This window comes from Rhodnius prolixus, unplaced genomic scaffold (assembly GCF_049639745.1).
Source record: "Rhodnius prolixus isolate KJV_2025 unplaced genomic scaffold, Rpr scaffold_8, whole genome shotgun sequence".
Lineage (NCBI taxonomy): Eukaryota > Metazoa > Arthropoda > Insecta > Hemiptera > Reduviidae > Rhodnius > Rhodnius prolixus.
The window spans coordinates 15,876,812-15,903,559 of record NW_027411593.1 but is presented as its reverse complement, the minus strand read 5'-3'; the positions used below and the strand labels follow the sequence as shown (position 1 = coordinate 15,903,559).

At 35.0% G+C, this 26,748-nt stretch overlaps 1 protein-coding gene and 1 pseudogene across 11 annotated transcripts in view; one reads left to right on the top strand and one right to left on the bottom strand.

The window, feature by feature from the left end:
• Positions 1 to 26,748, top strand: part of LOC141450936 (uncharacterized) — a 246,972-nt gene that overhangs the window by 167,712 nt on the left and 52,512 nt on the right. The window contains exon 1 of one of the 11 annotated variants that reach the window (XM_074121874.1): positions 4,123 to 4,351. The exons of the other annotated variants lie outside the window; for them this stretch is intronic. The gene's annotated coding sequence lies outside the window, so the exon portion shown is untranslated. Of the gene's footprint in view, positions 1 to 4,122; positions 4,352 to 26,748 lie in introns of those variants that run through there. 11 annotated transcript variants of the gene reach the window in all.
• Positions 18,268 to 18,432, bottom strand: LOC141451578 (U4 spliceosomal RNA; annotated as a pseudogene).

Below are 26,748 nucleotides of genomic sequence, written 5' to 3'. Positions count from 1 at the left end.
GAAAATTTGTCTAGAACGTGACACACATCTTCACAATGTTTGGCTCATATCTGTTTTTATTGTACAAGACGTGTTTCACATTATGACAAGATAAGTGTAGAAAAAAAAAGAAAAACCGTTTCAAACCTATCCAGTATGAAGACAAGAGTATAGAAAAGCAGTTTGCGTGTAGCGCGTGATTTAAATCTTTGGTGATATAATGGTGGCCATGGTTAGGGGAAGTTTGTGGTGATATTATTCGTTGAAATTCTGGTTAACCCTAAACCATACAAAAATACACGAATCACAAGTGAACAAGGACAATATCTGTGCTATCTCTACATATGATATAATATTATTTTTACACATTGATATTGGCTTCAAGTAAAGTGTTACAACAATACGTATATGTCATGCACAAATATCATTTGAAATATAGGATATTGCATTAAACTAAGGGCGTCTATCTACCAGAACAATCAACCAAAACCCAAATCACCTTATAAATTGTTCCCACTGTTTTCTCTGCCTAATTGACGAAATTACAAATGCGATTTCTTTTTTTCTTTTAATTGTTGACTTCCTCTTTCAAAGTTAGTTTCCTTTCTGGACTTACGAGGGTCGTTTGAAAAGTCCGTGCAAAAATAAAAACTACTTAATTTTTTGGGGTAAACCTTTTTTATTTTTCAACATAGTCTCCTTTTAGGCTTATACACTTCGTCCAACGCTGCTCTAGTTTGTTGATCCCTTCCGAATAATAGGATTTGTCCAAGTCTGAAAAATAGCCATTCGTTTCTGCAATCACCTCCTCGTTTGGATAAAATCTTTTTCCCGCCAGCCATTTCTTCATATTGGGGAACAAATAGTAGTCCGAGGGAGCCAAGTCTGGGGAATAGGGGGGATGTGAAACGAGTTGGAACCCTATTTCCATTAATTTTGCTACCACAACTGCTGAGGTGTGAGCTGGTGCGTTGTCGTGATGGAAAAGGACTTTTTTTGTGGGCCAATCGTGGGCGTTTTTCTTGCAGCTCGGTTTTCAAACGGTCCAATAACGATGAATAGTATGCACCTGTAATAGTTTTACCCTTTTCCAGATAGTCGATGAGGATTATTCCTTGCGAAATCCCAAAAGACAGTCGCCATAATCTTTCCGGCCGAAGGAACGGTCTTCGCCTTTTTTGGTGCAGATTCCCCTTCGGTAACCCATTGTTTATATTGTTCTTTGGTCTCAGGAGTGTAGTGATGTATCCATGTTTCATCCACAGTGACGAAACGACGCTTAAAGTCCTGCGGATTCTTCTGGAACAGCTGCAAACCGTCCTTGCAAACACTTCACACGATTTCGTTTTTGGTCAAGCGTGAGCAATCGCGGCACCCATCTTGCGGATAGCTTTGTCATGTCCAAATGTTGATGCAAAATATTATGTACCCGTTCATTCGAGATGCCCACAGCACTAGCAATCTCACGCACCTTCACTCTTCTGTCATCCATCACCATATCATGGATTTTATCAATGATTTCTGGAGTAGTAACCTCAACAGGGCGTCCAGAACGTTCAGCGTCACTTGTGCCCATATGGCCACTCCGAAAATTTTGAAACCACTTATAAACTGTTCTAATCGAGGGTGCAGAGTCACCATAATGTTTATCAAGCTTCTCTTTAGTCTCCTGAGGCGTTTTGCCTTTCATAAAGTAGTGTTTAATCAACACACGAAATTCTTTTTCGTCCATTTTTTGAAAATCACTCGACTTCCACGATTCAAACGAATGCCAAACACAAAGAAATAGACCGATCTGGCTGAAACTTGGTGTGTGTTCTTCCAAGAGATGCTGCTAACTAAACATAACCTCGATACGCGCCAGTAGTGCTATCTCTCTGACTTTGCACGGACTTTTCAAACGACCCTCGTACAGTTGCTCTAAATTACTTTTACAGAAGAAAAGACCACATTCCTATCCTTACTGGCTTGCTACTACGTTCTAATTTCGATCGAATTCTGTCTTAAAGATTACGCTAATATGTATTGAAACTGTCCGGTAAGTTGTATAAGAATTTTAAAGTTATAAACTAACGTTATTTAAACAGACTTATTCAACACATCTGACAGGCTTATTCAATATATTTATCCAGATATAATGATGTATAGAAAACTTATCAATGAAATAAATAAATTAATTTTTTTGAATAACTGATAAAAGAGACATCGATAATTAAATGTCGTATATTGAATATAAAATATTAATTTATTACAAAACTAAAATATATTGTGTAATATATACTCATGCTTGGAGAGCTCAGTTATGTTGATGAGCAACACACTTGTATAATATTGTTGCCGTTGTTGTTTGCCTCCTTCCAATGGAGAAATACATTTCTCACCTGAGGCACGAAACTCTGTCAGCGTGCACTAAATTATTCTGAAACTAACGGTGATTTATTGACGGTACATGTGCTTGCTTGCCTCTATTGTTTACCTTTCGTATCATCTCTTAGTTTGTCCTTTAAATTATTGTTTTCTTTACCAATTATGAATTATGTTTGTTTGTTTATTTTTTAAATGAATTTCTCTACTTTAGTTATTTGGTTTATAAAAAACGTTATTGTTTTTAATGTAAGGGGCATATTTAAGACTATTGTTTGTTTTCACGTTATGTGAAAATTATGCGTTTATAAAACACTGCTGTATTCGTAAGTACCTACGTATTACACATGGAACCCGAGTAGAAAATCTTTTGAACGACGCAAAAGAGGACGACCTGGCATATTTAAAGAAACTACGATATGCAGACTATACACCATGCATCCCAATCAAGATGAATGCTTCATTCATAAATAAACCCGGTCCAACGTCTTCCAGAAATTGAGAATTTGGACTAGCGTGTATTATAATAAAAATAATAGGCCGGCTAGTTTCGCAAGTAGAGGTTTAGAAAAAAGGGAAAATACAAAATCTTCATTAGTTTTACTGGAATTCCCATATTTTCTGTTTCTAACATTCTATTTTTATGTCAAACGTAAAGAATACACATTAAGTCGGATGTTTTTGGATGTAATAGTTCAGAAAACAGGAAAAACTACAAAATTTTCATTAGTTTTGCTGGAATTCCCATATTTTCTGTTTCTAACATTCTATTTTTATGTCAAACGTAAAGAATACACATTAAGTCGGATGTTTTTGGATGTAATAGTTCAGAAAACAGGAAAAACTACAAAATTTTCATTAGTTTTGCTGGAATTCCCATATTTTCTGTTTCTAACATTCTATTTTTATGTCAAACGTAAAGAATACACATTAAGTCGGATGTTTTTGGATGTAATAGTTCAGAAAACAGGAAAAACTACAAAATCTTCATTAGTTTTGCTGGAATTTCCTTAACTTCGTTTTAGAATATTGTATTTTAATGCCAAGCGTACATTATACAAACTAGGTCGGCAAGTTTCGGAAGTAGAGATTTAGAAAAAAAGGTAAAATATAAAATCTTTATTAGTACCTCTAGGATTTGCTCAATTTTTGTTTCTAACTTTTTACTTTAATGCCAACATTAGTTAGTTGGTTTTCTTTGAAGAGATTCAGAAAAAAAGGAAAAAAAAATCCGCATCTTTAATCTGTTTTTAAGAATTTCTGTCTTGAATACGTCTTATAGAAGAATTGAGTTATTGTTGTTTTATAATCAAATTATTAATAAAGTACATTTATAATAATTGCCTACTCTAAATTCATATCTTTATCCATTTTATTTAATATTTATTGTATTAACATTCCAAGCAATCGATCTACGGGTCTGTGACGTCTAATAATTCTAAAAAATATTTATGAAAAGTTAAGATAACTAAAATTTAAGTTAAATTAACTTAAATTCAAAATTAAAGAATTAACTAACACTAAACATAATCAATACGTAGCATTAATATTAATTTGCTAGAAATGAGTAAATAATAAAATGTTATTTTCAGCAAAAAATATTAAGTAAATAATTTAAATTTTAAATTAATAATCTATAAGTCCTAATTCGCTATTTACATATTTACTAATAACAATTTATTTTTGGTGATCAAAAAATAAATTGAAAAAACAGCTGATACCTGCTTAGATAACCTTCCTTTACCAGCTGATCTGCCTGGCCAGTTACCGGCGGCCATCTTTAACTCGTTAGTGGTGTGTCTTTATTAACGTGATTTTTTAAAGTGAATATTAGTGCGTGGTAAAGTGAAGTTATATTTTATAAATTGTGTAAAGTTATTCTTAGTGCGTGATATACAGTTTTAGTGCGAATAGTGTTGTGAATTATTTTAAAAAGTGTCAAGTGTCAAGTGCTATTGGACTGGTGATCTATTGAGATGCTGATGGACTTTTATATTTTATAAACAAGGTAAGACTTTGTGATGAATTATTTATTATTCTTGCATGCAAATAACATACTATTTAATTTAATTATTGCTACGTATTGACTACATTTAGCGTTGGTTAATTCTTTATTTTCAATACTAAAAAGAGTATTGAAATTGATTTCTACCCGTTTTTTATGTATTCTTTTCTATTTATTCAACTAAATAAGCGTTTGTGTTTTCCCAAAATGTTTTCTAAGGCTTTTTGATATATAGTTTGATCTTTTCTTTTTAATGACCATAGAACAAACTTACTCCACTTTGTTACCTTTCTTTCCTTTGTTTCCCCAAATTGTTTTTTGGAATAGATTTCGAAGCCTGTTTGACGAATTCTTTCATCTATTTTTTTTAATCGACTAAAAGTTCAAAATTAGTATTCTGGGTTTCCCTAAATGGTTTTTTTGGAACTGATTTCTAAACCTTTTTGTTGAATTCTTTAAAATTTTTTTTTTTTTGGCGCATCAACAGCTGAGGTCATTAGCGCCCGGAGCTTTTTCCAGTGTACTGCCGGCCTCCGGACAGTGTTCTCTCGTTTTTTAATCGATTAGAAGATCAAAATTAGCATTTTTTTCTTGATGTTTTTTGGAATTGATTTCTAAACCTTTTGATCATAAATGACAAGTTCAAGTCTAATCATGTTCATCACCTTAAACTTTACAAGAATTGACTACTAACGAGTCAATCACGGCTAATCAAGTTACCAAATTATATCAGTTTTTCTCAAGTGTAATGGTAATGTAACAATTATATTGTTAAAAGACGTTTTTTATTTAATACAACACGAAATCCATTGCTTGAATTTTGTCTGTTTCTGGTAAACGAAGAGATGTTCCGTGAATTATTTTTTGTCATGTCTTTAGTTGTTCGGTCAGTCTTTTACTAGCTAAAATCCAAATCTGACAGGAATCTGTCTGAATAGGTTATAGTAGTGTCTTGTAAGTTATTGTTGAATTTAAATATTGACGTTATGTGATCCTAATTGTTTAACAAATGATGTTAATCAATAAAATCCTTAAATAGAACACTTTAAATAGTAGAGAACATGTTACATGCTCGTCATATTCATGCTTCTTTTTTGTGAGATTCGCTCAGCTGTGTCGGTGTGTTTGGTAAAGATTGACTTAAAAGAGTTATTTGAGTCATAGGCTATTTGATCTTTCATATGGTTTTAGTCAATACCTTTCTGATTGTGTTTTTCGTTCTTTCTAAGATGTCCGAAAGTTTCCCTTTTTCCCTGTATGTAACAGTCATTGTGCTGTTGATACCGTCCAGCTGATGACTGTTTGATAAGGAGGTTTGCGTAAGTTGTGTTTATTTTATCTTTCTTGGATTTCGCTCCCGCTCTGGTCAGTATAGATACTATCATAGTCAGGACGAACTAGTTTGTTGTCATATGGTTTATTAGTTTCTATTTGTGCCCTATTTCCCAGTTTGCTGTGGGTCCTAAGGAGTCCTAGTTTCTTGGGAAGGTTATATGGTTTGTACGATTCGTTTCTGATATAAGTAAAAGCAACGAATATTATTATTATTATTATTAACGGATGTTATAGTTTTGGTCTTAGTTTAGGCAATGTTTGTTTGGTACTTGGTAATTTATTAATAATATTGGTGGTATATTTGTGGCTATTGATTGCGAATGATGTTGAGTTCTCACTCATAGTTGGTCAGTGCAAGAGATTTAGTTTTCAATCTGTCAGTTGTCTGAGAGCGACTAGTTCATGTTGAATAGGATGGTAGGAACTGTTGTGTATAATAGTGTCACTGGACGTGGGCTTTCTGAAAATTCCGAATTCTAAGTTGTCTCTTATAGTAAGTGTGATATCCAGGAAGTTAAGAGATTTCTCGTTCTCATATTCAAGTGTGAAATCTATGTTAGGGTGATGCCTGTTATAGTTAAGAAAATAAAATATATATGTCTACAAATAGTTTGAGTATTAGTAGTACGTACTCGTACATGGTCTACATTATATGTTCTGCGTAACTCGCGTGAAATGTTTCACCGAAATCTCGCTTCATTTGAGGAACACACGTTCATGTTACATAAATATTTCAGAGAGTATTGCCGACCGGGAGTGTCCCATTCCTAATTTGTCATTAGCAAGGTAGAAGTTATTGTTAAATCTAAAGTAATTTTGTTTGAGGGTAGTTTCGGTTATGGTTAGAGATATTAGTTGGTCAATATACTGTAGTATATTTTCGTCTTCTATTATATGCTGTTTTATAATATTCAAAGAGTCTCTGACAGGGTAGAAGTGTAAAGGGTTTTAATTTCAAGGGATATGAGGCGTGATGAAAATGTTAGTCCTGTTAGTCTTTCACTACAACACTAATGTGTTGGTGTACCTTTTATATGAAAACTCTGGGAACTGTTCTCAGGATAGGTGCTGTTAGATACAGGACAGACTAGTTAGATAGTTATTTTCAGTTTGTTCAATTTTTCTGTTTCCTAAATGCAGTTTGAGGCGCAGATATTGAAAAAACCTAATGATCGACGCAGATTTGGCAGGAACATTACTATCACATGTTGAAGAAGTATACGCAAGGACAGTTAGCGACTGACATATCAAAAATATACATAAAAAACTGAAGACACAGAACAAAACAGATAATCAGCAATTACACACAGCAAATGACTAAGACACAAACTAAAAAAAGAATAATCTCATATTAACTTCAGCGGACACAGGCAAAGATAGTTTTAGCACACTAAGACTTTGCTAACAAAACGACTTCATAAACAGAAACGGACAAATCCAGCTTGAGAACGACCCGACAACACGGGTCTTTCAGCAAATTAAGGCAGCTATAAAAACAGCGACCTTTATCGTACCTAAAAATGGAGTACTGAAATACGTACGTATACGGAGTACTCGTACGTATCCATGAATCCTACAGCACCTATCCTGAGAACAGTTCCCAGAGTTTTCATATAAAAGGTACACCAACACATTAGTGTTGTAGTGAAGGACTAACAGGACTAACATTTTCATCACGCCTCATATCCCTTGAAATTAAAAACCTTTACACTTCTACCCTGTCAGAGACTCTTTGAATATTATAAAACAGCATCTAATAGAAGACGAAAATATACTACGGTATATTAACCAACTAATATCTCTAACCATAACCGAAACTACCCTCAAACAAAATTACTTTAGATTTAACAATAACTTCTACCTTGAGGTAGTACTAATATTAGTTAAAGCAGGAGAAAAATCAAAGACTGATACCAAGAATACATCCGTTCGTACAAATACAACAAAATAGACCCAACTTAAGCAAACCAACTAACACCAACCGGACAGTATCAAGAAGGCAATGAGGCTGTTACAGGAATGAAAGGAGGACGTATGGGAGTCTTAGAAATAATAGAAATATACAAACAGCAAGAATACTATTACTGAAATTGGCATTATTCTTTCTTCCTTCTGGAATAATTATTTATATTCCTTATAAGTTGTATTAAAACTATTCGGTAGGACAGATTTGACAATTTTATTTCTCTTTTTCTATAAAAGATAAAATTCCCAAATTTTCTTTAAAATATTGGGCCAATCTTCGTCTATAATAGTAATTTTTTATTGCTACAATGCAGATTAATTAGTTATTGAGAAAAAATATCAAAAATTTGCAAAAACGGCATTTTCATAAATTGCTTTTCTTGTTGTTTTTGATCTTTTTCTTGTTGTTAAATGAGTGCTACTCTTTACTGAACGAATATTTTGTAGATGAAAATCTACATATAAGGATCTGTGACATCTATTAAATTCTAAATTATTTAATGAAAATTTAATACAGTGGAATTACTTAAATGATACCATTGATTTAAAATTTGAATAAAACACATTAAGCTTTTTCAAACGTTTCTAATTGACTGAAATTACGAGCTACTGTGTGAAAGAAATGTTGAGTACTTGCTGATTTGTGTACCTTTTGTCATTTAGTCTACCCTTATGCTTTTTAACTGTAACTTGTAAGTTTTTAAACTGTGCGTTTTTATTAAGGAGATAATTTGATAATTGTTCACCATCTTTTCCTCTTAAGATGGAGAAAGATAATCCAAAATGGCGAATGTAAATAGAAAAGCGAAATGCAAATATGGAAATATAATGATGAATGAAACTGTTCCTTGGTCTGTACACATGGTACAAGGGCTACCTTCAACCTGTTGGAGGGGTTAAGTAAATATTAAGGTTTTTGGCTGAACTATTTGTAGTTGATGTCCGTAGTATGTACACATGGGTTTAGTAGCTATGTACAAATATACAAACATCTAAAATATCATTGGGAATGGCTGAAATCCTTGAGCTTTTATTTATTAAATGAATAATATTATATTTGAGCTGGTAAAGCTATATAGAGTACATCCACCTTCGATAAACAAACCTCTCGTTGTCCCTCTACCTATATTCCAAGCTATCTCCTCTTACATATGTAACTTGTACCTCTATCTTGATATCTTACTAAGCACATGAAACCACTAATGTTTGTGGCCCTCGACTGCTATCAGAGGGATGTTTACTAAATGATGGACTCTCTCTGGCCCCTTAATCTTGTGCAAATCCAGTAGGGCTTTACTGTTTTCTCTCAGTTTAGTTTTAGCCCTTTTGGTGTTGCCCTTCACTTTACAAGTTTCTGTGTGTGTGTTTCGTATTTATTAAGAGAGATAGAGAGATGGAAAGCGCTAATTCAAAAGAGCTAAACGCCAAGTAAATAGCCTCTTTTGTACATACAAAATAGATCATAAGGTGAACAGAAAATAATTAATTTCTTCTTATTTTTATCGATTCACATTCCCATGGCTCTGTTAGGACAAAATCCGAAACTACGTTCAGTCTTATACACAGTTTTAACCACCTAAAAACAATTCAAAGTGGATTATTGAAATTTCTGAACTGCATACAAAAGTTTTTTACGGCGATGAAAAGATTTAGTCGTCGAGTTCAGCAAAGTCTAGTAAAAATTTGCTGTCCACATTGGCAAAAAAGTTTCTAGTTCAATCGTTGTACGCTTGATTATTGTATATCCAGTTACTGGTTCCAACTAAGCAGTGTTTTCTGTTTAAGTTCACTCGATTATTCCCGTGTAAAATACATCTATTTCATCAATTTTTTCAATTCTAAAACATTATCTAACCACAAACTTACAATACTTCTGATTGGTGCAGTGTATGTCGACGTTGCTGCTCTTTTGAAGAGTACAAACATTACTATTAGTAGAAAATATGATTTAAAGTTGGTTTGAGGAAAAAGTTCGAGAATGATCTTAGAATAAATATGAATCTTTAAAGGGTAAATTAACCATACATTATTATTTGTCTATTAAAAGAGATCGAGACACCAATACTTTGGACCAATATCTTATAACTGCTCCCAGTTATTGCTTGAATTTGGCCGCAAACACAAATAGTTTTTTCATATCTCTCCATTATGAGTATTTGTGTTTCAAGTGTAGGGTACTGCCTGATTAAGTACGAGGGTCGTTTGAAAAGTCCGTGCAAAGTCAGAGAGATAGCACCACTGGCGCGTATCGAGGTTATGTTTAGTTAGTAGCATCTCTTGGAAGAACACCCAAGTTTCAGCCAGATCGGTCTATTTCTTTGTGTTTGGCATTCGTTTGAATCGAGGAAGTCGAGTGATTTTCAAAAAATGGACGAAAAAGCATTTCGTGTGTTGATTAAACACTACTTTATGAAAGGCAAAACGCCTCAGGAGACTAAAGAGAAGCTTGATAAACATTATGGTGACTCTGCACCTTCGATTAGAACAGTTTATAAGTAGTTTCAAAATTTTCGGAGTGGCCATATGGGCACAAGTGACGCTGAACGTTCTGGACGCCCTGTTGAGGTTACTACTTCAGAAATCATTGATAAAATCCATGATATGGTGATGGATGACAGAAGAGTGAAGATGCGTGAGATTGCTAGTGCTGTGGGCATCTCGAATGAACGGGTACATAATATTTTGCATCAACATTTGGACATGACAAAGCTATCCGCAAGATGGGTGCCGCGATTGCTCACGCTTGACCAAAAACGAAATCGTGTGAAGTGTTGCAAGGACGGTTTGCAGCTGTTCCAGAAGAATCCGCAGGACTTTAAGCGTCGTTTCGTCACTGAAGATGAAACATGGATACATCACTACACTCCTGAGACCAAAGAACAATCTAAACAATGGGTTACCAAGGGAGAATCTGCACCAAAAAAGGCGAAGACCGTTCCTTCGGCCGGAAAGATTATGGCGACTGTCTTTTGGGATTCGCAAGGAATAATCCTCATCGACTATCTGGAAAAGGGTAAAACTATTACAGGTGCATATTATTCATCATTATTGGACCGTTTGAAAACCGAGCTGCAAGAAAAACGCCCACGATTGGCCCACAAAAAAGTCCTTTTCCATCATGACAACGCACCAGCTCACACCTCAGCAGTTGTGGTCGCAAAATTAATGGAAATAGGGTTCCAACTCGTTTCACATCCCCCCTATTCTCCAGACCTGGCTCCCTCGGACTACTATTTGTTCCCCAATATGAAGAAATGGCTGGCGGGAAAAAGATTTTATTCAAACGAGGAGGTGATTGCAGAAACGAATGGCTATTTTTCAGACTTGGACAAATCCTATTATTCGGAAGGGATCAACAAACTAGAGCAGCGTTGGACGAAGTGTATAAGCCTAAAAGGAGACTATGTTGAAAAATAAAAAAGGTTTACCCCAAAAAATTAAGTAGTTTTTATTTTTGCACGGACTTTTCAAACGACCCTCGTATGTTAGTGTTTTGATAAGCTGGTGGAATATTCGGTAGATACTGACTAGTTTAACAAATCATTCGGAACGATGGTTTGCAATAAGATTTCTTTTAAAAAGTATTTGTCCTTGTTGTGCAATTTAAATAAAAAAATGTCTATGGTTGCTATAGCTTATGAATTATAAATATGTAGCAGGGAGTGTCAGTTAAAAATAAGATAACAAATAAGAAAAGACCTCTAAAGTGATGTGACAAAAAATATAGTAATTTACATTTTTAATAATAATAATAATAAAACAAAAAAAATGTGGATTAGAAATGACCTCGAAGTAAAAAACAAAGTCACCGACTAGATTATCCCCGGTTGATCTCGATATGGTCTTACTGAATAAAAATAAAAAAAATCTAAAAAAAATAAGAAGAAGAAATTGTCGGTCTTTTTACAAGAGACACCTTCACAACTTGACAACAAAGTTGTACATATATTTCTATCTCTCTCAGCCTCTCGGAGATGATTATCTCTAAAGAGGCAACTGTCACCAGGGGCGTGTCCATGGACACCTGGGCACATGGACACCTCTGACATCCTTATTACGTCCTACATGTCTAAAAATATAGGTATATATGTTATCAAGTATACCGGTTATTTTTTTTTTAACATTTAAGATAAACATCAAGATCTTTTAAAACAATTTTAGAAAGCTTTGTCAACCTTGTTTTATATTTTTATTTTTTTTTAAAAAATTAGTTTTCTAAAATTTAGAAGTATAAATCCAGAATTATGATTTAAAGTTGCGTGATAGTGGATATTTAAGTTTCATCTAATTCGTAACAAGAGCTAATTTTGGCTAATTTCATCTAATTAATTGTAATCCATTTCTTCTAATCGTAACTTGACTTCTTTTCTAATCTAGTCCATCCTTCAGAAAGGCTTCATTTACTCCTTTTTTCCGAGTGTTTTGTCTTCACAATCCGCTCCCAAATCATTGTGGTTGTATGCTCTTAAACCAGCGTTCATCGTACATTATGTCTTGCAGTCTGATATTCAAACTTTATCCTGATACTCTTATTTTCGTAATTCTGATCTATTTTATTTTCTTCCATCATCGAAATAATCAAGTTTACGGCTAGAGATATAATCATCATAATTGATGATGGGATTCGCTGTTAGGCTTAAGATGTTTTCAAAGGGAAAATTGTGCGTTGGATTCTTATGTGATACATTTATTTTTGCGGGAATTCTTTTCAATTTCAAAATATAGTTTCAATAACTGAGAAGTTGATGCGCCAAAATTTATTTATTTATTTATTTATTTGCCTTTTTTTGGCGGGCTTTCGCCATACAGCCAGCAGCATCGTCTATGTATACAGCCAGCATCGTCTATGTATACAGCCAGCATCGTCTATGTATACAGCCAGCAGCATCGTCTATGTATACAGCCAGCAGCATCGTCTATGTATACAGCCAGCAGCATCGTCTATGTATACAGCCAGCAGCATCGTCTATGTATACAGCCAGCATCGTCTATGTATACAGCCAGCAGCATCGTCTATGTATACAGCCAGCAGCATCGTCTATGTATACAGCCAGCAGCATCGTCTATGTATACAGCCAGCATCGTCTATGTATACAGCCAGCAGCATCGTCTATGTATACAGCCAGCAGCATCGTCTATGTATACAGCCAGCAGCATCGTCTATGTATACAGCCAGCAGCATCGTCTATGTATACAGCCAGCAGCATCGTCTATGTATACAGCCAGCATCGTCTATGTATACAGCCAGCATCGTCTAGATGCTTATCACTAGAATATCACTCACTCTCCATTCTTACTTATAAATACATTCGCTTCACACATTCATCTCTCTACTATATACAACTATTTACATAAACCTTACAACTAATGGATGGATCTGAACTCTATATTCCTGCCATTCTTATAGCTTAACCGAAATTAAAATCGCGTAATCCTTCTCTAATCATATTCTTCCATTCATTCTAATCGGCTATAACTTTTAACTACATTCATATTTCATTGCTAGCTCTGCTATAGATTTAAGCACATAGATGTTGGTGGAGAATATTATGTCTTCGTAGCGAAATGGTGCATCTATATACCTGAATATGCCGTCAAACTTTCGTTTCCTTTCTACCACATAACGTGGACATATCATTATTATAGGAGGATTTCAAACATATAATAATGATATGTCCACGTTATGTGGTAGAAAGGAAACGAATGTTTGACGACTTATACAGGTATTTAGATGCACCATCTCGCTACGAAGACATAATATTCTCCACTAACATCTATGTGCTTAAATCTGTAGCAGAGCTAGCTAAGAAATATGAATTCCATATTTCCAGTGCGCCAAAAATTATAAAAAAAGTGTAATTACTTTGATTTAGAAACTTGTTTTCACCTTTGTTCAATGTCTAAAAGATGGTTTCGTGCAAAGAATTAAACTTGCTAAGTAATAAATGAGATGATACTTTAAGTGAAAATATCAGAGTGATCGAATTGGCTAGAAAGTGGTTTTGAAACGTTCAAAATCTGTTGGCCGCGAAAAGAAATAAAAGGAGAATATAATAGAAGAAACAAAGCTAGAGGCAGGAAGTCTGGAAAGACCGCAATGTTGAGGATTCCAGCTGAAAAGGTAGCTGAAGAGAATCCCTGGAGCAGAGATGTAGCCTGGATGAAATTGATTGTTACGTTTTTTGTTTTTTCACTTAAATTGGGATAAAACGCCTAGAAACCATCTTGCACAGCATCATGTTATTTTGCAACTTAAGGAGAACATTTTAAAGTAACACCAATTAACAAGGTTGGAAATTTGCGTATCCTGGAAGTGAATAAATAAAAACAAATCATTCTAATGGATGAAATGAAGCATGTCCTTTATATATATCCTGCGGAGGAGAGGGTTTACTGGAGGGATCTTGATTCAGCTTACTTCACTCAGAGCTCTCTTCTTTACAAATAATATAACACGAAGAAAGAGAACAAACTTATAAATACACTGCAGCATTCTGCCCCATTCAACGGCAGAGTTGAAGTGAAATTATGGAAAATAAGAAAGACGATAAAAAAAGAGCAATGATGGAGATGGGGGTTGCAAAAAAAAGGGACAGAGGGGTCACCTTTGATCTTATAATTAATAGCCCTTCGTCCATCTGGATGGAGCCCTTCACCAACAGCCAACCCTAGCTGCTCCTTTGTCCCAGTTATTTCTTTAAACTTTCTTCCCTCCTGCAACCCATCTCTTTATATTCTTCATCTTCTTTTTAAGGAAAATTAATATTTATCTTAAACAAGAAAAATCCAATCAATAATGAATGCTGAGATTATATTTGGATAAAAACCCTTTTTTTAAAAAAAAGGCTGAAGTCCGGTTGTCCCAGAAACAAACCAGGTAAAGGTCCTTCTGAAGATTAGGGACCTTCTAACTTTACGCAGCGAAAAGCGTCTACGGGCAAAACTAGCTGTTCCGATGTACGGTCACAGGAAGTATTCGGCAGTAAAGTGTATATTGTTATGTTTGATTAGTGTTGATTGTGAGCTAAAATCGTACGCCATCTTGTTGCAGGTGCGTGATTTTTGTAAAAAAAAAAAAAAAAGAAGATAATTTATTGCCAAACAAAAAATAATAAACCAAAGAATCAAAATCATGCCAATGGAGGTGATTCTGCAAAAAGATTGCTACACTGCTTCAGTAAATCAGAGAGAGAGAAAAAAAATTCCTGGCCGTTAATCAATTGTAGAGTAAACTATTCTCTACATTTTGGTGATTAAATTATTAAGATCTTAACAATGGGAAGAGAGATATAGAGGTTTGAAATTTGTAGTATTTGAAAAGCTAAAAGTTTTAACCTTCTATATCTTATCAACTATTATAACTAAAACAATGCGATTTGTATCAGTTGTAGAGAAAACTATTCTCTACATTTTGGTGAAGGTGTGATTAAAATGCGTTAATGCGTTTTGAAAATGTGTTTTAAAAAGAAACAATAAAACTAAATAAAGAATTTTGTATACCGCGATTTGGAAAAGGATGCAGAATTCTGCGCTAAATCAAAATAATAAGGCGCCCTAGTGATATTTCTGTTTCCGATTTTAGTACGAGTATTGTAAAGGCTGTGGTGGTGCATTCTTACCTACTTATCGTCAACTGTTTCAGGTGCATTTATCACTAACAATTACCTCTTGAATCGAAAAGAAACACGGCTCAAATTGATTCTATCGCTAGTAGACTGAAATCAGCTTAATCTATTTTGCGTAAAAATTCGTCGTCAGCAGGGTTAGAATCTTTGAAAAGACTTTTGCACCTAATACGAGGGTCGTTTGAAAAGTCCGTGCAAAGTCAGAGAGATAGCAACACTGGCGCGTATCGAGGTTATGTTTAGTTAGTAGCATCTCTTGGAAGAACACACACCAAGTTTCAGCCAGATCGGTCTATTTCTTTGTGTTTGGCATTCGTTTGAATCGAGGAAGTCGAGTGATTTTCAAAAAATGGACGGAAAAGAATTTCGTGTGTTGATTAAACACTACTTTATGAAAGGCAAAACGCCTCAGGAGACTAAAGAGAAGCTTGATAAACATTATGGTGACTCTGCACCTTTGATTAGAACAGTTTATAAGTGGTTTCAAAATTTTCGGAGTGGCCATATGGGCACAAGTGACGCTGAACGTTCTGGACGCCCTGTTGAGGTTACTACTCCAGAAATCATTGATAAAATCCGTGATAAGGTGATTCACAAGGAATAATCCTCATCGACTATCTGGAAAAGGGTAAAACTATTACAGGTGCATATTATTCATCGTTATTAGACCGTTTGAAAACCGAGCTGCAAGAAAAACGCCCACGATTGGCCCACAAAAAAGTCCTTTTCCATCACGACAACGCACCAGCTCACACCTCAGCAGTTGTGGTCGCAAAATTAATGGAAATAGGGTTCCAACTCGTTTCACATCCCCCCCTATTCTCCAGACTTGGCTCCCTCGGACTACTATTTGTTCCCCAATATGAAGAAATGGCTGGCGGGAAAAAGATTTTATCCAAACGAGGAGGTGATTGCAGAAACGAATGGCTATTTTTCAGACTTGGACAAATCCTATTATTCGGAAGGGATCAACAAACTAGAGCAGCGTTGGACGAAGTGTATAAGCCTAAAAGGAGACTATGTTGAAAAATAAAAAAGGTTTACCCCAAAAAATTAAGTAGTTTTTATTTTTGCACGGACTTTTCAAACGACCCTCGTATACCTACACCAGCCGCCTAGAGTTTGCAACCGGCTGATCAACGGCGGAAAAGATCTGCAGCCAACCGTTGTATTTCTCTTTAGATATCGCTAAGGTTCATAACCCTTGGGCCTTTATTTTAAGCAGTTACACTTTTTTGTGCGTGTTTTTTTTTTTTAATTGCATAATTTCCCAATAGCAAGTGCACTCTTATTACCAAAGAGTTGCATCAATTGCCTTTCCAACCGGTAATCATTTCTTAATTACTTCATGGTATTGTTAAAAGAATTTTGCTGTAGCTAATCTATTTTTTAGGGGTTATAACCTGCCAAGTCTTTTAACATATAGAAACAAGGTGGCTAATTTTCTTCTGATACACGAAGGACATGGCATGTCTCTGCTTGAAACTCCATGACAGCAATCGGAGTGGACATTGCTTTTCCTTAGCGCCTGTATTTCCACTTTAATCACGCTATATTTGAAATTAACAACCACTTTTTCGACATTCTTTTTATAAAAATTGATTTTTCAATTTTCAAGTGGTGCTATTTGAAGATTGCGCCTTTTCAAAATCCTTTTTATTTTTGAGTACCCTTCCTCCTGAGGTTTCGAAATTTTAAGAAAACTTACAATTATAGTAAAAGAAGGTTGTATGAATTTTTCTCAACAGATATTAATTTATTTAAAAGAATATTTCATTGTTAGAAAAGTGGAAATTTAACTGGATTTGTTGATTTTTGGGAAAGTATTCCACATTTTGCGCTACCTACAGATTTTAATTAAATCTAATTCGTAAATATTTTTACAAACAGAAAACTCGTGACCGCAGAATGAACATTACTTATTTGTAGAACAAGAGGAATTCCATTAAAGGCGCTAATTCTGTAACAGTTTTAATTGAAAACTTCCTCTCTACACTTATCCCGTTTTTTGTTTCGTTTCCAAAAAAAAAAACTTTTTATCAATTACAAAATGTCCATGATCAATTTGGACAAAGTTATTTCAGTTCTACTAAGTTAGTGTTGGAGTAAACTGAGGTAATAAAAATGTTTAATTTGCATACTTGCGTCTGACTGTAGAGTTGAGTTTCAGACATTGGGAGATAAATTGAATTATTTAGTTACAACTGAGTGAACGCGCCCAATCTAAAGAGAGAGTCTCAGTTTAGTTTTCTACATTCAAATCATTGAACTCTCTTAAAATAACCGATAGAGAGAGTAGAAGTACAGGCTCTCAAACCCCTTATCAATACGGTTTTATCTCTTTTATGTTACGGCAAAACAAGGAATTCCATTTTAATTGTTTAGTTAAATAAACAGAGAAAGAGAGAGGGGATAACCTAGAGAGGGACAGAAATAGGGATTGTGCAAGGAGTTTGATTGGACCAACAGTTCACAGCGGGAGGCTGGTTATTGCTTATCCAAAATCCCACCCTCCACTTCATTCCTGTTATTATTAAATACAAATAACTGGTGTGCAAAAAAGCCTGCTTATTCTAGGGTTCTCAGTCGACTGTGTACGTCTCTACAATTTACATGACATAGACTAACATTACATAGCGTGCTTGTTCGAGAACGTGTACAAGTGACATAGAACTGGCAGCTATGACTTGCTGTCCTCTCTTAAACCATAACTTCCGTTTCAAATAAAACAACAAATAAACAACGACTCCGTAAATTTCTATGTATTAGTTTGTTGAACAACTGTGAATCGTAGGCCCTAAGTGCTCTTCTATTTTGTAAGCTAGCGCATTATTTGAAGGAAATAAGTAGAGATGGAATACAAATCTTATTTAAAGTTATGATGATGTAGCTTAAACATTAAACACCACAAATTTAACAAAATCCTGAAGAAGGAAATATATTTACCGAAACGTTGGTTTGAAGAAACAAAATTTCTTTGTGAATTTATTGACCGCACCTCAATATTTCCCAAAAATCAATAAAAACTAAAGATAACATTGGGTCATTTGTCGGTCAAAATGAGTCTTCATGCACAAAAAAATTGGTAAAAGTTTTCAACCAGAATAATTGCACCACAGGAGGCCTTCATTGGTTACGATAATGCCACTGCGCTAGGTAAGTAGCAAGTTAATAGAGCAAGTTTTCATTGGGTAATTCAAGAGAAGATTACTGTGGTACCTGATAAAATTAGAGGACTTTGCAATCTCTAAGAAATGCTGCCCTCGCGAATTAGGAAACTCTGTTATCAGGAGGCGCCACGGTAGCCGAGCGACCTGCAAAGCTAATATGCATTTGTGGTACTGGGTCTTAGGCCTTGGATTTTATATAATGGTTAATAAAAGAAATTTACAGTTAAGTATGTTTACTAGTCGTCTCCGTCCACAACACCTAATTGGAGAGGCTGCATACCATCCTGAGCCATCTTCAGCCGTGACAAGGTCGGTCTGAACTCTTATTTCTTATTCCCTCTGTGACACATTCGATGAACTGTCTTGGGGGTCCTCTGCTTGCTCATTCTTAATACATTCCTCGGCTAATCTAATCTCTTTTCACTGATCCTCTGGCAGAATGTCCTTTATTCCTTCCACAGCATTTTTTCCCCCCCAATCATATTTATTATTCGGGAAACAAAACCTTGAGACTAGAAGATAGTCCAGTGATTCTTTTTTCAACAATCTGATTCTACAAAATGTTTTAACAATATTTTACCAGTGAAATATGAAAACTTCGCATCAACTCCTCATAGTACAATTCAACAAACAGGATATACTGTTATTAAAACACATTAAGTAATTGTTACATTCTTAACTAGCGTATTCAGCTATAAATAAATACCAATCTAAAAATAATTATTATTACAGGAAGTGAAAAGAAAAGAAAAAGAACTTTAAAAGTCAGGATAAAAAAAGGAGATTGGTGATAGGTTCCCACACATAGTATTTATTACATGTTGGAACATGATGACGAATAGAATATGCGCCATGTGGTAAACTAGCCACCTAGCCACCTATTACCTGATCGTACCAATTATATGACATAAATCACTCTATTTTTCTAAGCAATAACACACCATTTCTCTTGCTAGTTCTTTGGTTTAGGCGCTCTGTGTATTTCACATTGTATACACGTAATCATTATTAGCATTGCCTTTTCTATCTTTTTTACATTTGCAGCACATTTTCAGTCGTTCGTCTATTTCCATTCAATATATACTGACTATAATTCTCTCCCAAAATGAAACAATCAAAAATAGATAATTATAAATATTGTTATTTTAAAATTTATTATCTACCCAATAGCATTTAAATTTTTTTATGCGATTACGATAATTGGTAAGTCGTTGTAGGAGACGTAAAGTGCATTTTTATATTTGTTGAGATATGTCTAGAACAGCGTTTCCCAACCTTCTTTGGCTTGCGTACCACTTGGTAGTACATCATGCTAAATTGAACCACTTCGTAAAAATGATTGTATTTCGTGAAATTTGTTATTCCGAGTGTGTTATTTTATTATTATTATCTTTATTTGTATAGAGATACAATGTATCTGTTACAATGGAGTTCCAAGTTCATGTTCACATTATAAACTGTAAGATCTTAGTTTTAAAACTTTTTATTAAAACAAAATCTTCAAGATTATTAATTAATTTACAAAGTTCTTCTTTAGGATTATTATATTTGTGCCCAAATCTTCTAAATTTATTTCTTTTAGCATTCAACTACCTCTGTAAGTACCAATTAAATTTAATGTTGCTTGGATAGAGCTTACTCATTACAATCAGTCTCCTTAAGCAGATTTTTACATAGTTATTTAAGTTCTGTCACATGATAATTCTATTAAATTTTCTTTTTCATTTATCGATAATGATGTAGCTTTCCCTAAATTTTCTTTATAGAAGGGTTTTGAAATCCAATTATCATTTGTGTTTTCGGGTTTTGGAAAATACTCCATGAAAGACAATTTCAATCCTGTTAAATGTGCTATTATATTTTCTCGTATATCTTGAGACAGCCCAACCTTATTACTGTACATATTAACAACTTTACAGTATAATATTATTAATTAAAATAATTTGTATTTATTATAGGAAACAACCTTTCTACGATATTTTTATACTTTAATTTTTGTTTAAATTTTTTATGTCCGCCAATATTAATTATTTTTCACGTACCATCAACAAGCAACTCGCGTACCACTGGTGGTACGCGTTCCACAGGTTGCGAAACGCTGGTCTAGGGAATCGAAATTGGAGGCAAGCTGTCCAAGTTAGTATCTGAGCACTCTAATTGGCCGACGGGGAAAGAACCTGTATTCGTCAGACTACAACTTCGTGTGGCATGGAGGAACCGATATATCTGGTACTCAAATAAACTTTATGCATAAAGGAAATTTAAAAAAAAAGGATCTCAGTCTTCGTAAAAACGTCTGATGACCAGGAAACCTTCCAAATCAAGAAAAGACGTTGATGAGACCAGTCTTGGGACCTCTGAATGTTGAAAGTTAAAGAGAAATGGTGACTATTTCTGCTAAGGTTGTAAAAAATATGTTCCCTATAAGATGAGGATGTTATTTAAAAAAAATAAATAAAGCTGTGGGTGGCGAAGAAGCAAATCAAAAGTTGAATAGCTATAAACAGGATATAAAGATATCATTTTTCTAAAATTAAATAAACTTCTGAGGGCTGGAACTTTGACAAGGATACGACAAGACGGAACACTTGGAATAATATTGCCACAGTTGAAAATACGTACTTTCAATTCAAAGTATGAAAGTAGAAGGTAACCGCACGAATTATCTGGCAATCTTTGTTAGAATTTTAGAAAATTGCGCACCAAATTTAAATTTAATTCTAGTTTAAATTTTGTTTTATGCTTCCTCACATTAATAACTTTTATTTGGAGCTTGTACTAGCAGCTTTAGATGAAGCGTCCAGTGCCGTAGGGGGTCACCCTAGAATGGAAAAAGCCCAAATATTATGTACCACAAAAATTTTTAATTAAAACTTATTGGGAATCACGACTGGGGAACAATAATTATTTTCTATAACTCGATTTGGAACATTCTCGAAGCTTGCACAATATCATTGAATTTCAAAACAAACCTGCCTTATGATTCAATGTTTTTTTTGTGCCTTAATAATACTCTTAATATTTGAACAGACCCCAAAGGGAGGTTACAACGTTATTAACTCTGGAATATTGTTTACATATTGGGCTTATGATATTAAAAGTGTACTAATATTTTCGTTTTATTTTTTGTTCCCTGCTACAGACTGACAAACATCTTGCCAATAGACATACACGCACATATAATCAAGGCAGGATATTAAAACAAGAGCAACATGATCATGATTCACAATTTTCTTATTGTACCCGCCTCCTTGTTGGCCCCGTTCAACTTTATATTCCTCTACCCGTGTCGTCACTGGATTTATTTTTTACCAGAAGGGGGGCTTATCCTCTGTACGATCCTTCCCACACTATTTACACCGCCTCTCCGTACACATACCGTGCTAAATATCATTTTACACCGCCGTCAAATTAAGCCCACTTCTTTCACCTTCATCATACTAGGTTAAAACAAAAAAAACAGTCATCTACTTTGTAAAGTCTTGTGTTCATATAGTTAAAAAAAAACAGAAAGAGCGCAGCACTAAGCTTGACGACGGTCCTAACTAATGCTCCACCCCCAGGGGTTCAGCCGCCTCTCATAAATTATGCTCAGGACCTGTCCTAGGTCGCGCCGCTTTAAACTTACCCCTAAAAAAAACAATAAATAATAATAATAATAAAAAGCTCGCCTACAGCAACGACTGTTTTGTTCACTCTGTTTATTAAAAAAATATCTTTGCAAGTTAGTTGTTAATACAGACATGCGTTAGCCAGAAATTAATACTCTATTCTGTTGTCTTCATCTAAGCTAGAAATATTTTATTTCTTTTACGTTCATGTCGAATTATCTTCTATCAATTGTGCTATTCTTATTTTCATGATCGAATAAAATTTCTAAAATTAAAGCATATTTCACAGTCTTAGGGCGGATGCAAGTAAGTATCCACAAACAGGAACCAAATCTGCTAGTGCGAATGCTAGAACATAAACCTGTGCTGGAAGGAAAGATAGTCGATCCTTACAAGCGTAGCCATTCAAAAATCAAAACTAGAAAAGGCGCTATCCAATTGCTTTGGAACTAAGAAATAAGACAATAATTTGGCTTCTCCGAGGCACTTCAACTGCCCACACTGGATTTGCTCATTAACAAATAACCCTAAAGCTAGTGGCTCCACCTTTTTCCTGATGGCATACCAAGAATACAAAGAGCAGCGGGAACATGAAGTTAGATAGAAGTACTCAATTTCTCAGCACTGAGATCAGTAGAAGATGATACTAATTCCAATTAGTATGGACTATGCAGGAGCCAAACTTTCTTTTAGCAATAAAGTAGTAGAAGACGAACTTTCGAGGGGACGAGGTCATCTTCAGGACTAATTTGCAATGTAATATTTTACCTCATTAAAGGGTTGGTGTGTGTCTTCTGTCTTGTCTGTTCATGGACTTAAGGACTCAAGACAGAAGACACACCAACCCTTTAATGATGTAAAATATTACATTGTAAATTAGCTCTGAAGGTGGCCTAGTCCCTAGGTCGTAAGCTCGGCATAATAAAAATATATCATGACTGAAACAGGCAGTCCTATGAATCAGTCACCAAAAATAATGAACAGTATTAGATGACAATATTCTGCCAATAATCGTCATTTCGTTTGAGTTGCAAAAGCAAATTTGCCTTGAAGAATTTATCTCATGAACTCTTACTGGATTAATTCTTTGATAGTTATTCTCAAATTCATATTTAATAAAGTAAAAATAGTAAAGTAATCGCCTATTTTTTCAGGCAGGGCTTAACGTCCAACCACCAATTAGGTGTCGTGGACGGAGGCGCCTAGCAAACATACTTTACTGTAAATTTCTTTTGTTAACCATTAAATAAAATCCAAGGCCTAAGACCGGGGAATCGAACCCAGTACCACAATACATATTAACTTCGCACGTCTCGCCTCTAACCACTCGGCTACCGTGGGGCCCTCCATATTTAATAATTAACACTTAGGTAAAAAAATAATTAGTTCTATTTAACTTATTTAATAACCATTTAAAGGTGAAAAGTATGGCAATTGTCGCAAAAACGACCCCTGAAAAGAAAAGAAAAATCATAACCAGTTTTTATGATCTTTGAACAGTTAACATCGTATTGTCGAAGTGTCGCTAGTGTTTTTGCTACTTAAAAATAACTTTAAATTAGAGAAATAGGTATGTAGTTACTGAAATATTTAACACTGAGCTACAATTACATTACATTGTCGAATTCAGACATCAAGAAGTTCTAGATCACCCCAGCATGGTGCAATAGGAAGACCATTTGTATTGTGAAGAAGATCACAATGGAATGTGAAAGCGCGCAAAATGGCCCTTAGATTGGATGATTCTATTTTCAATTCGGGTTTTTCCCCATGTTTTTGATTCGTTGAAAGTTATAACGTTGAAAAATCCAAACTATAGAAATATCGAACCAACCAAAGGAGTTGAAAGTTACATTCCCCAGGTATGGGTAGGAAAATGGAGAAAAATAGAAAAGCGAAGTTATTGTGCAGAGAAGAAGCTAAGAGAGATAGAGAGTGTTTGGGTTGTTCTTTTTGTTGGAATAATTAATAGAGTAGATGGGGTTCTGGAAAAGTAACAAGTCCCTGGGGCCTCCTTGCAACAGCTCTCGTCCTGTATATATATATCCAAGTAACAAGACTTAGAAGCACTAGTGCATTTTGTTCAAAAATTAACATTGTCTTTCTGAAACAAGCCTTTACCAGCATAAAGTTTTTAACCCTTTCCAAGGTAGAAGGGGAATGTGAGTTATATTAAAGCATTCTTACTTCCCAAGCTACATTATCTGTGTACTTTTGGGCCCTACGTGGAGACACTACAGTTACTTTTCCTTCTTTCGGACTTAATTAGGTTACATAGTTCAGCCAAGTGCTAGCTTTATTTGGTACAAATTAGTGAAGCAAGAAAACTATGGACTACATTCAATTGGCTATTCTGTTAACCTTCCCCTATTAGCATCTCATACTCCTTCTCTACTAATCTGGAAGAATTACACTCTGGGGGAAAAAAGGCTTAATTAAAAAAAAAAGAAATTTTACAGGCAACATTCTTAGTGAGGTATCTAACTAATGGTTGCTACTATTTATTAATTAAATTGTAGCTCAATTTTTCGCAGATTGCGCTGTCGAAGACATATGCTTTGTAGAGGAGTAGATATCACTTCACGTTGAACCAATAACTCTTGATTGATTCTGTAAATTCTATAGGTTTATTTTGTTTTTAAGTCATTGCTATGGTTCAAAAAATGGGCTATCAAACTGAACGGGACAAAATCTCAAAACATTACCTTCACTCTTCGACGCATCACTCTTCCTCCTGTCTTTTACAATTTAATCCCTTTACCAGCAGTCAACATAGTCCGCTACCTTGGGCTTTACCTTGACAGAAGTCTTACATGGAATCCTCATACACGACTTAAGAGAACAGAACTCAACAGACGCTTCCGACAAGTGAAAGGATCATTAGACAACAGATCAAAACTCACTGTGGACTACAAAAGACTTATTTATGTAAGACTATTAAAGCCCGTACATGGTATCGAACTGTAGGGTTCAACCAAACGCTCAAACCTCCCAAAGAATCCACTCCTTGCAGTCTAAAATTCTTCGCTCTATAGTAAACAGCTCCTTTCTACGTCACCAATCAAACCATTCACGCAGACTTCCTTTCGTGCAACACAAGTGGCTGAAACACGTCACAGAAAATTCCATCTTAACATTCAATCTCATCACAATCCCACTTGTACAACATCTATCTTCCAGAATATTTCCAGGCAACACAAGACAGTGGCATCGGGATCTCCTCTTTGATGACGAGAGTCAATCAATAGAAAAAAAGATTATATTGGAGTGTTACCGCTGGGTAACTTCTCTACTCGGCGAGTTATATGTTATGCTCGTACAATGCGTTGATTGTAACTAAATAAACGATAAAAAAAAAGTCATTGCTGCTTAAAGCTGTACAGTGATACAAACAAAATTGATAATGAGCTTTCTAATATCATATGTACTCCTTAATGGATTCGTTTTTTTAATAATGGCGATCTTTATAAACTACGACACGTTGCTATTAACACTTCAGGGAGATTGGTAAGAACCAGGGATGAATGGAGACGACATCTGTAGGACTAGGAAGAAAAGTATTATGATTTTCCAAGTTTTCGGTGAAGAAAAGTTCAGTAATGTAGTTTTCTTCAGACTACTTAACGGCCAAAATGGACGGGAGGCTCAGGGTTCGAACTAGGGATCTCCCATTTAAGTACACACCAGCTCAAATAAATTAATTAACTTCAATCCGAGAACAATTGGGTAAATTTTTTTTAGTATTCTATTCAGAACGCCGGCCGTGATGCTGTCACAGAGAAAATAGACTTCATTTCCATTTTAGGCATCTCGTTCTCCTAAATCAATGTTTCCGAACTCTTTTACGATGATTCATCCAAAGATTGACTTCTTCTTTGTTTTTTTTATTATTACAATGGTAATAACTATGAAAAACAAATTGTTCTAAATAGCTCCCCAGACACTCTGTCACCGGGTGGAATTTAAGGGGTTGACGGTTAAGTTGCAGGGTTTAAGTAGAGGGCGTAGTATAGTAAGATTTAACTGACTGTTCGACACGACACTTGAATATGAATAATTCAATACCGCAGTACGGGAAAATGGGAAGGTTATTTTTTTTTTTTTTTTTTGATGGAAGAGAAGAAGAGAGGCATAGTGTTGCTAAGGAGGAATGAAAGTGGCAGCACTGTGTTCAGGAGGTATGCTGATGGAGTTGTAGATAGTAGAAGAGAGAGTGGGATGCTAGGTAGATAGAGAGTAAAGTAAGAGAAATTTAGTAGAAGAGCAGTATACGGGTGGCAGCATTGGAATATATAAGGCGGGTCGACTTCAGCCCTCAGGGGCGACAAGTATTTATGCAGCTGGAAGTTTTGGTGTGTGATACATTGGGCAGACAGGAGCGTATATATATATATATATATATATATATATGGCAGGTCATATCCTTAATATATCCTGCTCATATTGGGGCGGCCCGCACACTCCTGCGGCAATGATTTACCCAGAGAACCGCCGCCTTCACACAGCACCCCTAGAGGTGCACCCGCCTCGGCTGACGTATGACTGCGCCTCCGTAATGTTAGTATGTATGTATGTATAGAAAAACTAAAACGAAACATTCATACATTTTAAACGATGAAGCGGCTTCCAAAAGAAAAAAAGCACATCATTACTTATATTTACCGTTATGCTGCATTAACGTTTATAATTTTATT